General features: G+C 32.4%; 1 protein-coding gene and 1 pseudogene across 7 annotated transcripts in view; one reads left to right on the top strand and one right to left on the bottom strand.

The window, feature by feature from the left end:
* The window catches only part of STK3 (serine/threonine kinase 3), a 275,174-nt gene that overhangs the window by 89,734 nt on the left and 162,057 nt on the right, over positions 1 to 23,383 (top strand). The gene's annotated exons all lie outside the window — the stretch shown is intronic.
* Positions 9,753 to 9,871, bottom strand: LOC118612290 (annotated as a pseudogene).

Raw genomic sequence — 23,383 nt, 5'->3', positions numbered from 1 at the left:
AAGTGTGGAATAGGATGAAATTTAGTTCTTTAGATTTTAAATCATTTGTAGTTTCAGATAAAATGCTGACCTCTTTAAAGTACTTTACATACTTTTGGAAACTGTCTATAGAAAAAAAAGTGTTTTACTTTACAGCCTTTATTGTGGCCACATTCTACTACGTTGTAGTATAGATCCTAGCTTTTCTTCTGTAGGGAAAGAGAACAGTTTAGAGTCAGGACTTTCCCTGTCTCTTTTCTTATTGCTTTTGACTTCTTATCCAACTTACCTGGCAGCTGTAGTAAGTTATGCTGCTGTGGTGTGGCAGAGACTGGCATTGGGTGTGTTCTTATAGCCATCATAGCATTGGCTTTTGTTATTTTCCATGTTTTAGTTTGTTGGTAATGGACATATGGACATCATATGTTCCACACAGTACTGTACGAAGCCAATTTGAACTGTTTCCATTTGCCTCAAGTCCAATCATGATATTTATTTTTCCATGGCACTTACCCAGATTATCCATACCTCCTGCTTAGCTTGTGTCACTGCCACCATGGACTGTATTTCTTCTGATTGCTTTTATTTTTTCACAGTATCTAATTGCCTAGTCCCCCTTAGCTTTCTTTACACAGAATTGATTGATGTTTATAAAATATTTCAAGATCTTTTAGATAACAGATATTCAGGTGTATAGTAGTAACAATATTCAGCTTGTTTTTGTTTATACATAAGGAAAGTTTTATATCCAGCCTCATAGACTGGAATTGAATATTCTAGTGGAAAACTTAGAATAGTAACAGTATGATTTTAGACAATATTGCTTACTTATCAACAGTAACAGCAGTGATTGATCACTTGGATCCCCTAGAGTCCATTCGATATATCAGATTGGGTCATAATTTTATTCCTAAGTTTTGAAGGGAAGATCTTAGATGCTTCCTTTAGCCCTCTGTAAAGTCATTTTAAGTATTGCTTTCCCAAATATGAATAAATGAGTTGTTGTCATTTTTTGACATTTGGTGAACCAACTTTTACTGTGATCAGGAAGCTTTGGCTTTACAAAAGATTGCATTCATTCAGCAGATAATTGCTGAGCACTCACTATGTATTAGGGACTGTTCTAGGTGCTAAGGATGCAGCAGTAAAAAAAAAAAAAGATTTATTTTTATTGAGCTTATCTAATTAGGGGGAGAGAGAATAAAGAAGAGAAATAAATACAAATCTAGTATGTTAGATAGTAATAAGCCCTGTAGTAGAAAATAAAGCAGGGAAATGAAATAGGAAATCTCAAGGGTGGAGTGGAGTAGTTGATGTGTTGGATTGCCAGTGAAGGCCTCACTGAGAAGATGACACTTGAATAAAAACTTGAGGGAAATAAGAATATCTAGGTGGAGAATGTACTAGGTAGAGTCAACTGACTACAAGTTCAGCGGTTCTTAAGATGAAATATACCTGACTACTCCTAGTACACAGAGACTTGAAGGTTACAGTAAATGCCTAGGCTTTTATTTCAGAGGAGTTGAGAAGTCACTGAGGATATCTGAGAAGAGTGACATAAGAATAGCCTGAAGAGTTATAAGGGTAGAATTAAATAAACTAGGGTAGGAGACTTGTATAAACTGAGGAAGAAATGATGGTGACTTGGATGAGGATGTTAGAAGTAGTGAAGATAGTGAGAAGTAGTTGGTTTCTGGTATAATTTGAAAAGGGATTAACAGGATTTGTTGATGGATCAGGTACATGAGAACATTGACAATGATAAAAGGCTACTCTGTATAGCTTCAGTAGATGGTCTTTTCCTATGTTGCAGAAAAATCAGACTGGTGAGAAACCAGGCACCACTCAGAGAGTTGGAGAACTCAGGTTTTTCACGCTGGCGGTCTCAAAAGAGCTAGTCCTCTGAAGGTCTGGGCCCCGAACTCAGGGGTAACTTTACTTTTATTGGACTTAACAAGCAAAGGGGATGCATCTGTTATCTAGACAGAACAAAGGGGAGGGTGAGTCTTCAGTTGATCTCGAGGTCACTCTGCCCTTCAGCCTATGTGGCAAGCATGTCTACAGAAGTAGAACAAAGAGCTGATTATAAGGTTAGCGATTTGAGTGGAAAATTCTTCTTCACCCACACTTTCAAAATGAGGCAGAAAATTGAATGGACTATAGAATTTATTCTTTCATGAAGCCCAACTACAAATGTATTATTTGCCATGGAAAGGAAGGAAGGTATAAAGTAAGAAAGCAAAATATAAAGAAGAAAATAAAAATCACTTGCACTCGGTTTGTTCTATGTGGAGATTTACAGTTCACATTTTCTGTATGATATTCCTGTTTGCAAAGTATATATATCATGCACATGAGAACATACTGTTTTTTAAATATGGGAATTATGAGATTATATTGTTTTTGTAATTTTCATTTTTCATTTAGCGTATTGCATGTCAATAACTTTCCCATATCCTTAAATTTATTGAGCTTTAAAATATTTTTAAAATTTCTTAAATGAAATAATTTTCTTTACATTCTGCTTTTATGATAAAGCTTTAAAATGAGTAGTTTCTTTTTTTAGGGCAAAAGGGAGCAACTTAGGTAAAAAGCCATTGCTAGCCAAAAATCCTAAGTGTGTAAAAATGTCCTTGGTCTTAATTTTTGATACCAATAAATTATTATTCATCACAAACTATACTTTTAAATAATGTAAATATTCTGACAATCTTTAAATTAGAGTATAATATCAATTCTCAATAGATTTCATTTGTTTCTTTTCTACAAATATTATTTCTACATGAAAATTTTGAAACTCTTCCTGAAGAAATTATTTTTGAGCCTTAAGAAACTGACATTTACTCTGCAATGCATACATCCTATCTTTTATTTTGTATCAGTTAGCAGTCTTAATCAACTGAATGATTGCGTGAAGCCTAAATAATTAACCATATCAGAAAACCCGCAATTAATAACGAACAGATTGTTAGATACTTCCTTCTAGCAGTACAATTACTTAAAAAAAAAAAAAGTTCTAAATGTTTTTTCATTTAAAATATATTTCACCTGCCAAAACATACAAATGTGGTTTTCTTAACCTTGAACCTGATATATGCATGTGCAATAGGGAAGCACTCCTCTTATTGCCAGCTAATTAGTTATTGGGGTAAGTGGAATTGTTCTCTAACTATCTGACTCCTAGCATATCTTGTGCTGATGTTAATCTGCATTTATAAGATATTTTGTAAAGTTTTAAGAAGAAAAGTTCTGAAAAGTTTCTGGGAGAGAGGGAAAAAGTATGAAGGATAATAACAAGTACCCATATTTGGGGATTTTGCGGGAGGGAGGAAAAAGACAAACTAGATGGTAAGAGAATTAGAAGGATATGGCGTTTCAGACAAGAAGGAAAAGGGTTTTAAGAAGGAGGTGCTTGATCTTTTATAAATGCTTGTCTTACATTTTGCCTTTAGATTAGATAGTGTGAAGAAATTATCAAATTGGAATTCATGTTAACTTTTAGGAGTGTAATTCAATTGAATAGGGGGCAGAAGGCATCAAGGAATGAATGGGAAGTAGAGAAGTGGAAGCAGTGTTAGTAGACTCTATTTGAGGTTTTAACAGCCAAGAAGAGGAGGAAAGTTAGGGGAAAAGTTTGAATGTATCAGGGTTGAGGAAAGGTTTCTGTAGGAAGAGGGGAATTTAGTTTTAGAAAGAGATGAGGAACCAGGGATGGGATTAAAGGTGAAAAAATGAGTGGGGCCAAGAATGATAAGCAGTAAAACAAGGCCCTCGGTGGAAGGGAAGTGACTGAGGATGTAAGTACAGTCATTAGCCACAGGGAAAATGGATTTAAAGTAGGTTCTGTTTACAACATGCTCATGCCTTGAATATCAAATGCTCTATTTTAAGAGCCTATCACTTACGGCTGAAGAATCAACATAAAGCGTTTTATATGGTTGTCAGGGCCCTTAAATTGAATGTCAGTAGTACTTTTGCTAAACAATGCTTGGTTGAGGAGTGTTGGTTAGCTATAGTGGTTCAGTTGGTTACAAAGTGTTCAGAACCTCTTAGAAATTATTTTCTGACATGCTCTAAAAATAAGTAATTCAGATTAAACTAATCACTGATAGATTTAACCCAGATTTTTAAAAAATAATTGTTGGAAAATATATATAACAAAATTTACCATTTCAATATTTTTAAGTGTATAGTATATAATGATGTATTCAGTGACATTGTTCTACAACCATTGTCACCATCCATTTCCAGAACTTAAATTTTTTTTTCCTTTTTTATATTACGGTAAAATGTACCTAACATGAAATTTACCATTTTAACTATTTTTAAGTGGCATCAAATATGTTTACATTGTTCTATAGCCATCACCACTATTACATTGTTTTAAACTGAAACTTTATACCTATTAAGCAATAACTGCCTATTACTTTCTCTCTCCAGCCCCAAGTAACTATTATTCCATTTTGTTTCTATGAATTTGATTGTTCTAAGCACCTCATGTAAGTAGAATCATACAATGTCGTCCTTTTGTGTCTGGCTTCTTTCACTTAGCATAATGTCTTCAAGGTTCATCTATATTGTAGCATGTGTCAAAATTTCATTCCTTTTTAAAGGCTGAATAATATTCCATTTTATGTGTGTATCTCATTTTGTTCATTCATTTGTTGATGGCTCCTGGGTTGTTTCCACCTTTTGACTATTGTAAATAGCACTGCTATGAACTATGAACTGTTTGATTTCCTTTTAATTCTTTTGGATATATATACCTAGAAGTGCAGTTGCTAGATTGTATGGTAATTAATTCTATGTTTAATTTTTTGAAGAACCGCCATACTGTTTTCCATAGCTCATCCAACTCTTTTGGTGTTAGACATACAGATTAGAGGAAATAGAGAATGCATAATATTTATATTTAAATATTTATGGAACTTGAGATGCAAGAAAATTATATTTCCCTGTTTAGGGTGAATCACACTTAAATAACTCCAGGAAGTTAGCTAATTCTCTTACAGATCTTCAGTGAAAAGAGATATTTTTAAAATAGTCATTGTTAAAGAACTGATATAGCTCAATAACAAAGAACAAACAAATTAATTAGAAAATGGGCAGAGGACCTGACAGACACTTCTCCCAAGAAGGCATACAAATGACAACAGGTATATGAGAAGATACTCAATTTCACTAACTATACAGGAAATGCAAATCAAAAATGCAATATACAATGAGATACCACCTCACACCTGTTAGAGTGGTGATTATCAACAAGACAAGTAATAACAGGTGTTGGAGGGGTTGTGAGGAAAAAGAGACCTAATATACTATGGGTGGGAATGTAAATTGGTACAGCCACTGTAGAAAACAGTATGGCGATTCCTCAAAAAATTAAGAATAGAGTTCCCATATGACCCAGCAATCTATCTGAAAAATCTGAAAAAATTTATTTATGAAGTTATATCTATTCCTGTGTTCATTGCAGCATTATTCACAGTGGTTAAGACATGGAAACAACCTAAATGTCCTTTAGTGTATGATTGGCTAAAGAAGATGGGATATGAATCACAAGGTTTTCAGACTTGATCTCTTGGCTGCTATAATGTGTATTATGTATTCCACATACAATGGAATACTATTCAGCCATAAGAAAAGATGAAATACTGCCATTTGTGATAGCATGAATGGATTTAGAGAATATCATGCTAAGAGAAATAAGTCAGATGGAAAAGAACAAGGACCATATGATTTCACTCATATGTGGGATATAAAACTGAAAGCAACAAACAAACAAACAAAGCAGACAAACACAAATACTTCCAGACACAGACAACAGTATGTTGGTTACCAGAGGGGAACGGGGCAGTGATAGGGTGTAGAAGAGGGTTAAGGGGATCATTTTGGGTGGGGAACACTCAGTGCAATTTACAGATGATAAATTGCAGAATTTTACACTTGAAACATAATCTTCTTAAGCAATGTCACACCAATACATTTAATAAAATTTAAAAAATCTTTATAATAAAAAGTTCTTTCTCATAGCACATGAAGTGTAAAGCTGTTAATAATGTTGGTGTGTGATGTAGAATCTAGAATGTTTTATTTCCCACAAACCTTGTTAATTTGAACTATTTTTATTCATAAAGCACTTAATGTGTATTTTTCAATTGTTAAACATTTGACTGCTTTAAAAATCTCGACCTAAACTCTTCTTTTGAATGGTAAAGATTACATGCACCATACCCCAATTCTTTGACTGTCAACGTATTTGACATACCCCAATTCCTTGACTGTCAACGTATTTGAAAGTTTATTTCAGTAATTTAATTTCATATTAAAGTTATCAATGAGTTTTATTTGTTATTTATAAATATATAGACTTGACATATAGTTATTTTCAACAGGAACCTTTTGTAACACATTTAATGGAAATTTATAATAAACATTAGACATGACAAAGAAAACAAAAAGACTTCTAATAGTGAAATATATGAGGCAGAGAAATGGAAAATTGAATGAAATTTCTTGCTTTTGGAATATTTCATTGCTTTTCTTTTGAAATATTCATAGAAAGTGCCACATAGTTTCTTCTGGTAGCTCTTTATTTGAGGTGTTTTCAGAGTTGATCTCTTGGCTGCTATAATTGGTAGTTTGGGAGCTGACTGTGATCTCTTCATTTATTGACATTTTCCCTAAACTATAGGATAAGTGCTTCTTAAAACAGGAAAATGAACTAGTGATCTCCGATACCCATAAATACAGACTTATGATTTTATGTCCTTTATTTGCTTTCCCTGGGCTGATCTAGTTCAGGATTCTCATCTTGCCTTCTATTTTGAAGAATTTTTCTAATTCATCACAAATGGAAACTTTCATCGAGTTTATAAAGATATGTATCTTTCAGTAGTTTTATATATTACATTAACATCTGAGAATAATAATTTGTGGGGTTAAATTTGCAAAATAGTTCTTTAGTTGTCACTTTATGTATATTTTCTTAATAATTTAGCTCCTTTTTATCCAGGTAGTTAAACACATAAGAACTGTATGTCAAAATTATATTTACAGTTTAGATAATATGGAAATAGTAAATATACAAAGTAATTTTTTAGATGCCATTTTACATATGTGTTGTCTATATGAATATCTTTTTTGGAGGAAATGAGTTCCTGGTAGATGAATTACATAATTTCATGTGGATTGTAGAAGAAATAAATTATTAAAATGACTGTGTAAAAGTAAATGTAAAACTCTAAAACTATGTATGTTATTTGAATTTTTGGACTAGCACATAGTATTTTATGTATTTACTAGTTTTTGTTGCATGGATGATAATTATTAGAGGTGACATTTACTGAGCTTTTTATACTATTCTGAATATTTTTGAAGATATCAGTAAAAAGTGTATTACATTTTTAAAATTTAAATTTGAGAAGAAATTTATGTAACATAAAATTAACCATTCTAAAGTGAACAACAGTTCAGTGGCATTTAGTACATTCACAATGTTGTGTAACTACTACACCTCTATCTAGTTCTAAAATAGCTCCATTGCTCCAAAATAAAACTCAGTACTCATTAAGCATTTTATTCTTAGTTTTTTCTTCTAGACTTTGGCAACCACTAGTCTGCCTTCTGTCTCGGTGGACTTACCTATTCTAGATGTTTCATATGGATGGAATCATGCATTATGTGGTCTTTTGTGACTGGTTTCTTTCATGTGGCATACTTTTTCCAAGGGGTTCATCCATGTTGTAACATGTATCTACTTTTTCCTTTCTTTATGGTTGTGTTCTACGTATTTTCTGTGTACTAATTTATTTTAATTCTCACAACAACCTTGTAAAGTAGGTGTTATTTCTATTATCTACATTTTATAGATAATAAAGATAATGTATATAGATATTGAATATCTAGTAATTGGAAGAGCCAGGATTAGAATTCAAGCAGTAGAGCTCTGAAGCATTTCACAAGTTAATGGCTTCTCTTTATGTAAAATTTAAGCCTGCATCAAAAGTTCTAAAAGAATGTTCCCTTTCCCTGCAATAGTATTAGCTGATGAGCAGAATGTGCCAAAATTTGGCAGTTTCCCAGAATTCTGATCACTAACCTTCCTATCACCTAACTTTCTACTTTTTTCTTTCAGAAAAGTTAAGTCATCTTAAGTAACCATTTGCTCTTAAATTATATGGTTTGGATAATAGAGAAAGCATCCTTTTGATTTACTGAAGCAATCGCTTGGAAACCTTGGGAGAAAGTAAGATTTATTTTATAGGTTTTTACTCTTACAAGAAAACAAAACAAAACACAAACTTATTTCTTTTCTAAATTTCCTAGAGCCAGGGGAAGACATGGTAATGTTGTCCAAGTAATTAGCTTGATGACATTTAGATGAGAGATTCTATGTAAAACAGACTTTGAGCCATAATTTTATTATAATATCAAATATATGATATTAGAGAAAATGTTTCCCCCAAGGCAGTAAAGAAATTTATATCTAAAAATCTTAACAGTTGGAGAAATTTATCAATGAATCCTTAAGCATTTTGTTTTACATAATATAAAAGAAGATTTTATTTGCTGATATCTTTGTATACAAATAACTACATTGGTAATTTATTTTTCATATGGACTATTTATTGAATTTATGGGTTTTAGTTTGTACGTAGTTTTGGTTAACTGTGTCTTTGCTTAGCTCCTACTAGAGGGGAGTGTTTTTTTTTTTTTTTTTTTTCCTCCAGATGGATTTAGACAGTGTTCTAGGAGCAAAGTCTCCATGTAAGGAATTAGCCCTTCTGTTCATACAGGTTTATCTTCTCATTTCATAGGTAATGTTTCTGAAAGTCAGACAGTTAACAGAAATATTATAAGAGAATGTTCTTATTCCAGAGAAATCTATTATACATTCATTCTCTAATTTCATTTGCCTCGTCAGTAATATATTTCTAGCATTTTGTGTATGGTCTTTAATATTGACTCCCTCGCATTTAAACACAGTGTTGACTAGCTTGGATTTAGTGAGCTTCTAATTGAGCCTAAGGATTGATTTTTAAATCTAATGACATATATTTCCATACAGATTGTTTACTTCTTATCATTAGTCAGTGACTTTTTTTCCTTTTTATTCATTTTTTATATATGAAGTTAGTACTAATTTTCGAATATTTGTCAACATGAAACCCTTGCAAAGGGTGGAAAAGTTGTCTGTAAATACAGTTATAGATGGAAGAGCTTATGGTTGAAGGATGCTGGGGGCTAGAGCCTTCTCTGAACATCTCTCCATTTTGTCAGTGAGTTATTTCTTCTCTCATGTAAAGTCATCCTGAATCTTCCTTGTCTTCAGATGCCTTTGAAGGGCTAGACCATAAGTCTGACAGTGTAGGAGAAAGGAAGTAAATGAAGGAAAGAGGAGCAGATTTATTTGACTCATGTGTTGTGGGGTGTGATAATGTGTTTCCTTCAGTTGTTTAGCATGTTGGTTCATTCGGTTGTAGACTTTATATTCCCTTCCTTATTCATTGATTTGGGGGTAGTTTCTTGAAAATTCTGTGAAGTACCTAAGAAGACATGATAGAAAATGTCTTTAGTATCAAGATTTTTCACTTCCAGTTTTTGGAGGATTGCCGCCTGTTACTAAAGCAGAAATATTTTAGATAAATTTATTTCTTTTATCTTATTTTTTTGAAAAGATGTACAAAGAATGTTAGGATATACAAAGGACAAGTCTTTTTGTTTGTTTGTTTTACATTAATTAATTGTTAATTAATTAATTAATCTTCTAATGCCTACAGCAACTGGTCTTCCCAGGTGGTCTCCCATCCAAGTACTAACCAGGCCCAACCCTCCTTAGCTTCCGAGATCAGATGAGATTGGGCGTGTTCAGGGTGGCATGGCCCTAGACAGGACAAGTCTTTTTGAACCTAGTAAATACACACATCTGAAACTTAGCTAAGGGTATTTATGGATTTGATATTATGGTCATTTGGTGTTAGAAGGAGGACTCTTTCCTGGGTCACAGGACTTTAAGGTACTTTATGGTTGGGTTGTTATAACATATCCTGGTTCTAGCAGGAAGTTACTTTGAACTCTTCTGGGAGAGCAATTCAAAATTAGAAACGCCGGCCAATAGGTTCGTTGTGCTTTTATGAGATAGTAGAGTGAATGTAAGAAAAAAAGAAAAAAAATTAAGATTTCTAAAATTCAAATAGTAAAATTTGAGTATCTTAGGTAATGTATTGCTTAAGAGATAAATAAGCCATTAATGAATTGATGCTAATTTGTTTATAGGTAACTTTTTTGTTAATGAGCTCTGTGATTCAAAATAAGATGTTAAATGCTGTGTACCTACTAGATAATCAGATATCCAAGTCTTTTGATTTCGTCTGTTTACATGAATCATAAAAGATTAATTTGGCACGTGTAATCAAGTAGCAGAAGCAGTTTGAAAGCTGGACACAATTGAAATATAATTGGAATTAAATAGAAAACATTTATTTTATATTTCCAAATGAGGTTTTAATTAAAGTAAAATTAGCTCATCTTTTTTTGACATTTCTCTGAGAAGGAAATTAATTCAAAACACACTTCAATTGATGGTTGACTTTCTCTGACTTTGATTAATCACTTTCAAAGTAAGCAGTAGACTAGTACAGTCATTTTGTAATTATACACAAGTGAGATTATTTGAAACTTTAACTGATATAACTGTAAAGGAAGTTTTACATTGGTCAACTTTATATAATATGGTATATTTTTCTTTTATGATTCAGATATGAGTGCTAATCTGAAAAAGATTCTATTGCCATTATTTTTACAATTATAATTTAATGGGGGAAATTTTAAACTAGAAAGGTTAGTTTCAAAGACATTTATCTATTAATACTGAAAACTTTAAGGTTTTCAGGAAAGTAGCTGATGAAATCCTCAGTGTGATTAAGTACTTGGAAGAATCTAACTAATGGAGCTGACTGAAAGTTATTTATGATTCCACACTAATGAACCAACTTGTGTTACCCCAGAGTACTGCTAAAAATAAGACTTTGAACCATCTGAAAAATTTGAAATGACTATGGAACTTGATTATTTATGGTCAGAATAAAAGAGCTCTCATTTGTGCAAGATGAAATGCCTCTACCAGTTAAAAAATTTTTTCAAGTTTTAAAACTGATACAAAGAGAAATTATCTTCTAATTAAAGCAATAATACTGTAGAGTGTGCATCTCATCTTATATATCTAGAATCATCAATGGGAATAGGTACTTCATATCTTAAAGACTTATAAAGTCTTTTAGAACATCAACCTATCTGCAGTGTCACCTATCTAAAAATTTCTTATAAGCTCATTTCTTAGAATAAGACTTTGAACAAAATAAAGCGTGTTTTGTCACTGATACTATATAAAACAAGTAAGAAAATGTTTAATATTGCAATGTATTTCTTTAAAATTGCCTAACTTTCATATTAAGAGGCACTTGTTTCATCTCTTTTAGGAATAAAAAAAGTGCTGTTTAATGTTAGAAGCCAAATATTTATATTCTTTTCAATTCTAGATGCTAATAAAATAAATAAAAATTATTGCATTTTTTTTACTGGAAACTTCATTCAGTTTTTAACAATAAAGCTTAAACTACAATTAGGTTTATGAGGAATGGTTAAGCTTTTCATAATATTATTAATTACATAACTTTTTCCTTATGTTATGAATTAAAATTTTTTTGCACTTGATTTTTAATTTTAAAACGGGAATATTTTCAAAACAAAGTAAAAATTTTCAGAAAAGACTACCAAAGTTTATACTTGTTCTTTTTTCTTATTTTGACTTGCATCTAATTATATATTCATTCCATTTTTTAAATGATACTGCATATTTAATGAAAGAAAGTTTTTTAAAAAGGAAGTGTTGCCAATCGGTCTAATTTTGTTACAGTTAAAATTTGATGGTCTACAGACGATTTATAATCCTTTTCTTGTTATAAAATATTGTCAAATTTATAGTAGTATCAGTTAGAAAGTTTATGGAAACATTGTTTAAGGTGGTTTAAAATAGAACAAAATCTTTAATTTGAATTTGATGGCACCTGTTTTCATTTTGTTCCCCCGGCAACACCACTGGTACCAAAATTGCCCATAGACCACCCTGGTTTTAGAGAAGAATGAAATCATTCTGAGTTTTTTTAAAAAAAATTCATCCTTTTACTGACTAAATATTTAAACAGAGTTATAAAACATCTGTCAGAGTTTGTGAACTCATTTTGGAGTAAAAGAGCTTAGGACACACATTTGGAAGTTTTGCATAAAAATCCCTGAGTAACTTTAGTTTGTCTTTCTTAATTATGTTAAGATTTTTATTAGAATTAGAAATTAGAAAAGTAACTGAGAGCAATAAGAAAGTATCTGGACTTAGAATATCATCATGGAAAGCTATATTTTCTTTCATTCATTTACCGACAATTGAGAAAATAAAAAGGTAGAATAATCTTTTTTTCTGGAAGGTTCTGAGGAGTCAAGGTATGTGAATTAAGGTTTACCCTCTTGAGACTCCTGTGGGGGAGAGAGAGAGCTGACACAAACATTATCTTTTCTAATAGGGTCTGCATTTTTTTTTTTTTCCTGCTCTGTCATGGATTTGTGTGTTTGGGACATCATGAAATGTTACTATTCTCTCTGTTTTAAATGTTTGTCATTCAGATTTACATGTAGTACAACAAGTGGCTGAAAACAATTAATTTCCCATGTCCAGAGACCAGGATTGACTGTCATATAATAGGCAAACTAAGCCAGACATGTGAGATTAACATATATTCTTTTAGCAATTTCCTTCGTTAAGTGGGATTTATTACTGTGTTTTCAAAATGAAAATTTGTATGGGAAAATTTTGGTGTACTCTGAAAGAATTGGGTGTATAAACCAGAGAATCTATGTTTTATCTATATTTGACAGTGCTTTTTGATATGGGTTCTGTCTGCTGCCACGGAGATGAGGTATTTGCAGGAGGCTAACTTCCCTAGACCTGACTTGGTTATGTAGGGTTTTATGCAGAACCAGCAAAGATGCTAAATATTTGATATCTATTAAGATATTCTGCTGTGTGTATGCTTTTTTTTTTTTTTTTTTAGTATAAGATTACTTTTCCTTATGGTATATGAATTTCTTATTTTTCTTAATGAGAAGACTGTGTCTGAGTAATTCACCATGCTCCTCCAAGTTTACATGTATATTACTTTTTTCTCTATGAATTACTAGTCCTTGGATGAATCAGAATTTCAAAGTATGATTTTTGAGATTTGCCAAAATCATTGTGGCAGTTTTAGGAGATAATTCTGGTGTAATAGAATGTTTTTTGGATGAGGCATACATTTTCATCGTGTTTAAACCAGTTATTAGAAATTTACTTCTTTACTGTGTTCATTCATCAAGCAGGAACTGGAAAAATTTCTGTTGACATTCCCTATACATCTTGATGACTTGTATAACCAGCTCCTTCAATGAGATATAAGTCCTGGTGGCATTTTAAAATTTTGGCTGCTTCATTGGGAAATAGTGTGGTAAAATGCAAAGGACTGCTGTGAAAGTCAGACCTTTAGGTTTAGCTTTCTTATCTCTAAACCATATATTATCTCTCTGACATAAGAAAGTAACAACCTCTTCCAGCCTCAGTTTCATCATCTGTAAAAAAGAAGATAATGCCTCTCAAAGTTGTGAGAATTAAATGAGAAACTAGATCAGAGTGCCTTACATAGTATCTGACACACAGTAGGAAGTTAATGTCAGTGCACACTCATGCATGCTCATTCTTACATTCTTTCCATGACTTTGCCTTATTAGTACCCCAGCAAGAGAGTACATATAATTGCAAGAATGCTGTGTCCTGGTGAGATTTTAGGTAACACTTGAAATTCATGTTTTGAGGTTTATTTTTAGTTAAACTCTTTACCTTAATACCTTTAAAAGAAATCTCCAAAGCCAGAGATTATTCTCAATCACCTCTTAATCATTTATACTTTCATTGAAGTTGTTAGCCCTTTTCAGTCACTATGGAAAGCATTTCTTATGTATAAATATAGAGTATCCCTGAAGGGAATACTTTATGAGGCATCCACATATGCACCCAAACCAAATAAAGTCGGGCTTAAAGAAGTCAAGACCTGGTTCTGAAAAAGGCAAGGTCTGCGCTTAAAATGTAGAGTGTATATTTCTGACCTTTATGTAACAATAGTTATTAGCCTATATTTATGAAATGTTTTCATACATATTAAAGTTCATGTATCTTTAGCAGACAGTTCTACATTAATTATTTTCTTTAATCCTCACAATTAACCCCATGAGATCAGATAGGTAATATGATCACAATTGGGCTGATGAAGGAATGGAGACCTAGGCCGTGGTAACATTGTTCCAGTTGTGTTGGAGGCCAGGATTGTGGTCAAGTGCCGACCTTATTTATTTATCTGTCTGTCTGTCTGTCTATCTATCTATCTATCTATTTATCTATCTATCTATTTATTTATGTATTTATTTATTCATTTATTTACTTATTTATTTTGCAGTTTTATATTTTTATTCAACAATCAGCAGTTCTCATGCACGTTAACTGTAGATTTTTGAAAGTGGTGACAGAAAGGTACGTAAGTAACTGGTGTATAGTGCTTGTTTGGTGAATCTTCATCCTTATTACATTTTCTGGACAGCTGTACCCAGATATGGTATGGGACATTCCTGACTCCTTTGGCCCAGACAGCTTTATTGAGCCTGGTGCCGGCGCGCACATCTGGAGTCCCCATCTCCTTCATGGCAAGCTTCTGGATCTCTTTGAGTGCCTGATGGGCATGCTTCTTGAAACCCACTCTGTGGATATGTTTGTGCATGTTGATGGTGTATGCACTTTCTCATTGATGGCAGAACAGCCCTTCTCTTGCCACCCTTCTTTCTGGGAGCCATTCCGCCGGGACAAAGCTGGAAAGGAAGAGTGCGAGGTGCCATCTTATTTTAATAATATTTCATTTGTAAAGTGATTTAAGATTTAATCTATATCAGAATACTAGTGAAATACTTGTTTAGTTAAATGAGAATCATCAGGGAGCATTCGAGATCTTACTCCCTGGCATATATTGTCTTTTCTGCTCAAATACACTCATAAAAAAGAAAAGAAAAGAAAATTAGCAGAAAGAAGTGGGGATAGATTTGGTGGCTATATTAACAAATGTAGATTTATCTGAGTAGTGTGCCGTCTTTTCCTTTGAAGAACATTCTACTGTTCTTTTAATGGGTAGTAGGCACTATCCTAAGTGTAATATGTGAATTCTAGTACTTTCAACAATCTCATGAGGGGGAGAGACTATTGTTAACTCTATTTTATATGTCAAGTAAAGTTGACTGTAAAGGAGAAAGTTCTATAGACTGAGTCCTTTTCCCTATCTTTGAAATACAACCTGAAAGAGAAAACAGTATGCATTTTTAGGTCTGCTGGAAATTTTGTGGTTTCAAAGGCTTTGTAACACATTTGCAGGCTATTGATAATTGAGTGTTAGCTAAGCTTTACTTTTTCAGTTTAAAAAAATCAAATTTTTACTTTTTAATCCATAGCATTAAAAAAAATCCCTTTAATATTGTTAATTTGTACCATGAGATAAAGCAAGTTTAATATATCTTTTTTTTCTTATATGGAGTAAAGATCTACATATGAATCATAGGTCATGTTCTTTTCATTTAATGAAGAGTTTTTTTAGGAATTTTAGATCAGAATTTGAGAGAAACCAACTTTTTTCATTGTAAAACTTCTAGGGAGGGCCTCCGTATTTTTACTGGGTCTCACTTTCTTATAAAAAAAGAAATGTTTCTAAGAATGACCTACAGAAATTAAGTACTGTTATATAAATATCGAATTATTATGTTATGCACCTAAAATGAATATGATGTTATACACCAATTATACCTTAATGAAAAATTTAAAATACAGAACTAATAAATATCATAAGGCTTTCACAAATCTTAAAAAGTAAGAAAATAGCGATTACCAAAAAATTAAGGACTACATTGTATTTATTTAGTTATTGACATTTTAGTTTTAATAGATTATTGGTTTGGTTATAGAAAGTCAAAATTGAAACTGCTTCTCCATAGGTCTCTTAATGTGCAATCTGCTTTATCTTTCAATACATTTTATAAACATTTATAACCACTTACTCCATGCCAGGCACTGTGTATATATGAAGGGATAAAAAATAGGAATGAAAACAATCCTAATGCTTAGTGTATAGTTGATGGGAGAGTTACATTGGCAAGCAAGTGTTTATAGTATATTTTTATAAGTACTATGGTAAGTATATCTAGATAATGATAAAACTCAGCATTATTGGGAGTGAGCGGGTATACCTATAGGTATTGAGTCCTGAAGAAAAAGAATTCTTTGCTGGAGTGGAGATGAAGTTGTACAAGGTAAGGTTTTTCAAATAAGAGAAAGTAGCATATGCAAAGGGAGACAGAACATTCTGGGATTCTGAATAGCTCTCAAGGGCTGTAGTATGGAGTGTGAGCATAAATCACTTATGTCTGTGGTGGTGCTAGTGCTGGAGAGAAAAGTAGTGGTCATGTCATGAAGCCTTGCATTTTAACCTACAAAATTCTTTCCTCCTGAAGCTTCTGGAAAAACTAAAGCAGAGTGATAGAATCTTATTTTTGTTTGTGTGTTTTTGGTTACATCACTAATGACAGCAGTGTAGGAAATGGATTAGGGTGGGACAGGAACAAAAATTAGGAAGACCCATTTGGAAGCTTCCAATAATTTCAATGTGAGCTGATAACTACCTTCCTTAAGGTATTAGCTGTAGAGATGGGGAGAAAAAGACAGATTCAAGAGATGTAAAGGAGGTAGATGAAGAAGATAAGGTTAGTGTTTTAAAACAACATGGAACCAAACCATCAAGTTACAAGTAATAACTATGTCTGCGACATGAAGGAGTAGTTAGTTCATCTACCACAGGTTTATTTTGAAGCATTTTCTTCTTTTCAGAGCTGCCTCTGTTTTCTTTATTTCTTCAGTGTCTCCATTCCCGAAGGGAGATAGAAAACTCACTTGTTGGAACAACAAGTCCACTATTTACTTATTCTAGTATTACTTTTTGGGGGGTTATAATTTATATTCATGGTAGAAATGCTATATAGAATTACAAATAAAAAATAAATTTGTGCTGTCTTTTAGATTTACCTCTGTAGTTTACCTTTACTGTTGCTCTTTATTTCCTTGTGTGGATTCTCCTTTCATTTCAGCCTGAAACGTGCCCTTTAGTTATCTTATAGGGCAGGCCTGCTAGCAGCGAATTCTATTTTTATTTATCTGAGCATGTCTTAATTTATTCTTCATTTTTGAGGTGGCAGGGGAAATCCTAGCTAGTAGTGACTTCTTAGTGATAATAGAAAGAGAAGAGAGGAGAGAATTAAAAAGCCTAATGTGGTGTCTTTCTTGGTTGACCATTCCTGGATGGCAAGTTGTATATTGGGGACCGATTATATGGTGAGGGGCTTTAAAGCAGAAGATCCTTGTTTGGAACCCTAGAACTTTGGTGGAAGGAGGGGTAGATGAGTCGTTCTAAGAAATAAATTTGGTAGTACTTGTGAGAATTTATATGAGGAAAGCTGCTATTATCAACATGCATTGAATATCAGATATTAAAACCTTTTGGTTTTCTTAAAGTTGTAACATAACAAATGTGTGTTTTATCTGCAGGAAAAATTTTGCTGCTAATTTTTAGTTTTTACTCTCCATTATTTAAAAAAAATTTAGTTATGGTAAAAAACACATAACATTAAATTTACTATTTTAACCATTTTTCTGTGTACAGTTCAGTGGTGCTAAGGAAATTTACTTTGTTGTGCAGTGGATCTCTACAATTTTTTTTATTTTGCAAAACTGAAGTTGTGTACCTATTAAACAACTCCCCATTTCCCCAGCACACCTCTGTCCTTATAATTGAAAGTAATTGTACTTTCTGTTTCTATGATTTTGACCACTTCAGATACTTCATATAAGGGGAATCATACAGTATTTTTGTGTGTGTGTGTGTGACTGGCTCATTTCACTTAGCATAATGTCCTCAGGTTTATTGTAGCATGTAACAGGGTCCCTTCCTTTTTAAGGCTGAATAATATTTCATTTAGGCTTATACTACTACATTTTGTTTATCCATTAATCCTCTTCATTTTTTTTTTTAAGTATAGATTGTTTCCTTTTCATCCACTAAGTTTTTTTATCTTTAGGTTTTAGCTTATTTAGGGGCACAGACCATTTTCCTAACTTGTTCTTTGGAAGTCATGTTAAAGGTTATATTTTCTACTGGTTTTGCTGCTATAGTGCCAATTTCTATATTACTATATTAATTTTACATTTGAAGATTTTCAAGTTATTTTATTAGTTTCCTTAGATATGTCACTGATTGGAAGTTTTAAAAGAACCTTTACCAGTTAAATGATTATCAATATTGAGGCTAATAAATTCTTTTCCAATAGCATAAAAACTCTGCACTGTACTGCAGGTTTAAATTCTAGCATCTGACTGCCTCAGGGCTTATGACATTATAATTTTTCAACTGAGCAATGTTTAATTTGTTATGAAAGTGAAGGAAAAGTTAACTAATTCCATCAAAATTATGCTGCTGACATCTGTTTCTGATAAAATTGTAGTAATATGATAAGAATTAAAAGCATTGTGTGATTACTAGTTTCTGATTCCCATGATAGTAAACTGCCAATGATTTATCTTTCCTTTGTGAATCATTTATTATATGCGAGGTGTGATTAAGTCCAAATGGAAAAGAAATGTGGTGTCGAGGGACACTAATGCAATGACTGAGTTTCTTTTTCACACTGATCTTCAATTACCTGTTAAATTTGCTAAATAAGTGATATTTTATTTCTCAAATTTTGCAAAATAATAAAAAATTTTATGAAAGAATTTTTAAGATGTTTTATTTAGGGTGTAATTTTTTCTAAAGGCATATGCTATTTTAACCTACACAGGTCAGTGTTTTCACCCCATTTTTCACTGTGTAATATAGAGTTGTGTAAATTTTCCTTAATTATTATTAGTATTGGAAGAAGAAATATGTCCTTTGAGATATACATTTATTCGGTAGTAATGAAGGTATGTGTGAATACTCTTGAAACCAAATTCTGGTGGTGAGAGAGAAGACAAGCAATTCAAAAGGTGGTGCTTGATTAAGGTAAGGGACAAAAGAAGAGCAGTAGTAGAGAAGAGTTAGAAAAAGAGTCAAATATAGAAGGAAGAAAGAAGAATGAGTTAAAAGGGCGAAGGTAGTTTTTATTGAGAAAAGTAAAGAATGGGAGCTTAGAGGGAGTTAGGGTTCTTAACTTCTTGCACAGTTGAGATGTTTGCCCTTGATCTCTCCTAACCAGAAACCGAGCTGTTTGATCAGGTATTTTAGGGTTGCTTTAGCTTGCTATTGTTGCTGAGCAACTTTGTCACCTGTGCCTCCCCTAGGGTTATTGTAAAGCAACCCTGCAGATGCTAATCTCTGCAACATACACTCTTCAGTTAACTCCCTGGTCTAGTCTGCTTGACTAGAATCAAACGTATTTGGCTTCAAAGCCCATTTTTTTTTTCACTGCACAATCCAGCTTCAATAGGAAAGCACTTTTCTGGATTTGCCCTGTCCTACAGCTTTGCTGAACTAATTTGTTACCTGCAATAAGTTGATATTCTTGAATGTGATAGTCTGTGATCATGTCACCTGTACAGATTTCTATTTTTATTTCTTTCCCTATTTTTCCTATAATGTAACTTTAGGTAAGATGTTAATTCTCTTAAACTTCACTTTCTTCACATATAAAATGAATATAATAGACTTACTGGAATCACAGGTTTATTGGAAAAATTAAATGAGAGATTGTATGTCAGATTCAGTAATATATTGGTACAGAGGGGTTGGTATACAGGCATTCTAGTCTTATGTCCATTTTTATTGGAATGTGTCTTTTTTCATTTTGTATAATTCTGACTTTTAGTTTTAGGAAGAAGTTTTTAAATCACATTAACATACTCTCAGCACTTTTTTTTTTAGCATTTTAATTGGGAATACTTTGATCAGTTATTGTTAGGATGATATAACAACATTTTGATTAAAACATTTTTCTGTAGGTTGAGGGAATTGTTTTAGCCACATACTCTAAGGTCGAATCTAAAGATATAATACTCTTTATTTTAGTAGTAACGCTCTCATAGAGTTGTTTAAGATTAGGCGACTTAATGTATGTCCGGGGCTGAGCGCAGTAGCTGGCACTTAGGAAGCACTATATGGGGGCTAACTGCCGTTATTGTTGCCATTATCACCAGGGAGGCCCATATATACATATATGTAAATTTTTGATAAATTAATGAAGGAATAAGTGACTCAACCAATATTCCATTCACCTCTCAGAATGAAAGATACTTTTATATATTCAGAGGTTTACAGAATGTATCTCATGTACCGAATTTGAGGAAAATACTTGAACAGATTCTACCCAAAGAGAGAGTGAATCAGAACCAAGGCATCAAAAGAAGAAGCCATTGTAAGCAATGAACCTTTCAATATGTATTGTTACATCCAAATGACTACTGATAGAGTAACTAAAAGTATGCTAAATAAGAATTCTTGAAATAGAAAGGGCATGATTTACTCTGAGTGAAATAAAAGAACAATGCATATAGAGTTCATCAAATTCAAGGAATTAGGTGGTTTTATCAATAAAGGCTGAGAAAACATTTGATAAAATTCGAACAGCTTTTCCTAAGGTACATAAGTATAGTAAATATTTATATAGAAAACAAAAAAAGCAAACATTATTTTAACAATGAAATGTTAAAGCTATATCTAATAGCAGGTATGCCCTCTATTGTCATCATAATTCAGTGTTTTGTATGTTCTAGCATGTTCAGTAAGATAAAATAATGAAATAATCAATATAATATTAGAAGAGAACAAAATATATTTTGTTTTACAGGAATGGTTGTATGCCTGCAGGAATCAGTAGCCTTTCTCAGTGCTATTAGCAATCTTATTAAGTAAACATTGGGGAAAATAACCAAAGTGGTTTTAAAAAGTTCATGCTGGGAAGGTGAACTTGATGTCCCTCATTGTCCTGGGGCTCTGAATGCTGTTTGCCAAGAGTGTTGCCATCAATTTTTTCTTGAATGCCAAGTTATTTTTCTTTTAAGGCTGACTGGCATGAGAAAGCTACATACACTGTTTGAAAGAAACTGAAAGCCTACACAGACGCTATCTCTTAGGCTTCGGACTTCTCAGTGATTCAAGTTGCTCCTTCCTGGCCTTGCTTAAATGACTGCTACCCAAACTAGTTTTCCTTTGAAGGCAACAAACCCAGCTCATCCTCTGCCTGACAGAAGATGAAAGGCCTGTTAGGTAGAGGTTTATGGTGCTAGGTGCTTTACATGCTGCTTTATATATGAATATAGCGATACGAAGAGGAAAAAAAGTAGGAAATATTTAAAAATGAATTTAGTAAGAGAAATACAGTTCTATATGATGAAAGTTATAAAATCTCATTGAAGAATATCATACTGGATATTAAATGAAAAAAACCAAAACGTGTTGTCATGTTGTCTTTATAAAATACATTCTCAGTTCTTGTCATAACATGCTGCTATCTAAGAACTACATGTGATCCTTGAATACTGGTTCAAACTGCACAGGTCCATTTATATGTGAATTTTTTTCAGTAAATACTATAAATGTATATTATTTTCCTAATGATTTTCTTAATAACATTTTCTTCAGCTTTATTATAAGAATGCAGTATATAATATATAACATACAAAATATATGTTAATCATCTGTTTGTTATTAGTAAGGCTTCTGATCAACAACAGGCTATTAGTTAAGTTTTGTGAGAGTCAGATTTTATATGTGGATTTTCAACTCTACCTGGAGGTCAGCACCCCAACTTCTATATTGTTCAAGGGTTGACTATATATCATAATTATTTTTTACCTGAAATTAATAAAAACATTTATTGTATTTATAACCAAAATTCCATCAGGGTTTATGTTGGAATTGGATAAAATAATGTTGGTGTTTGTTGACCAAAAAAAATTTTTTTTAAAAAGTCTAAGGAGTAAATAGCCATACCAGATATGAAAATATCCTCCAAAGCCACTATAATCAGAAGAGTATAGCACTGACATTTGTCTATGAATATAGAGGTTAGAAATCAATTCTAGTATAAATGGGAATATAACTGATAAAGGTGAAAATTTGAATTAAGTGGGAAAATGATAATTTCACTCTTCATGACAGCATATATATTCAAAAGAAAATGGAATCTTTGGTCTCTTATAGTACCTAAATAAATACAAAATGTACCAAAGACTTAAACAAATGAAACAAATGAAAATTTTATCTTATATGTATGATTTAGAAGTTGAGGAAACGTTTCTAATTAATCCAGGAAAACCAGAAGATATGAAAGATAAATCTAATCACATAATGATTGGAAACTTTTATATGGGATCCCATAAACAAACCCAATGGTAAAGAACAGGCTAGGGAAAAATATTTTTACCTCAAATAGTTGCTATCTAAGATAAGAAATAAGAAAAAGTTACAAATTAACAAAAAGACTATCCAGTATTTTAAAAAAAAAAATGTAAGAGATGAATAGATAGTCCACAGAAGAGCAAATCTAAATAGTGAAAAATGTGCTCAATAGTAGTTTGGGAAATGCAGATTAAAGTAATGATGAGAGATTATTTTATATCTAAAGTTACAAAGCATTATGACACTCAGGTCTGGTGAGAAATTAGAGAAAAGAGTGTTGGCAATAGAAATGTGAAGTTTATAGCTTTTTTTCTTTTTTAAAGCAATTTGGTAGTTTCATTCCCAAGAATCTATCTCACAGGAAAAAAAGCACCAATATGTAAAGATATGTATATTTTTTTAATGTAAGGATCTTTTGTAATATTATCAGTAATGGTAAAAAAATATGGAAAAAGGAGGGAAAAGTTGAATATATTTGCTATATTTCAGACCTGTAACATTATGCAGCTATTAAAAAGAATGGAATTGTAACTTTACTGATGTGGATATATTCTACTGCATATGAAATGAAAAAAAAATAATATGTAGAGAAGTGTATGTTGGGACAACGCCAGCCCCCAAGAAACAAAATGAAGTCCTCAAACCTCTGTGTATGTTTGTATGTAAATGTACAAGGATGAAGAACCAAGTATGGAGCAATAAGCATGGAATTGTGGGATAGAGTAGGGGAAAGATTGAGAATGGAAAAGTGGGGTAGGGGTGGAGACAATAGTTACAGGCTTGTCTTTGAACCAGAGCTCATTTAGGACACTACCATAATAAAGGGCTTGAGGCAAAAAGGAGACCTGCTACACACTGGGTTTATA

The sequence above is a fragment of the Rousettus aegyptiacus genome, unplaced genomic scaffold, assembly GCF_014176215.1.
Source record: "Rousettus aegyptiacus isolate mRouAeg1 unplaced genomic scaffold, mRouAeg1.p scaffold_m13_p_15, whole genome shotgun sequence".
In the NCBI taxonomy this organism is placed as follows: Eukaryota; Metazoa; Chordata; class Mammalia; order Chiroptera; family Pteropodidae; genus Rousettus; species Rousettus aegyptiacus.
Note: the sequence above shows the minus strand (reverse complement) of the source record. Positions and strands in the feature narration are given on the sequence as shown.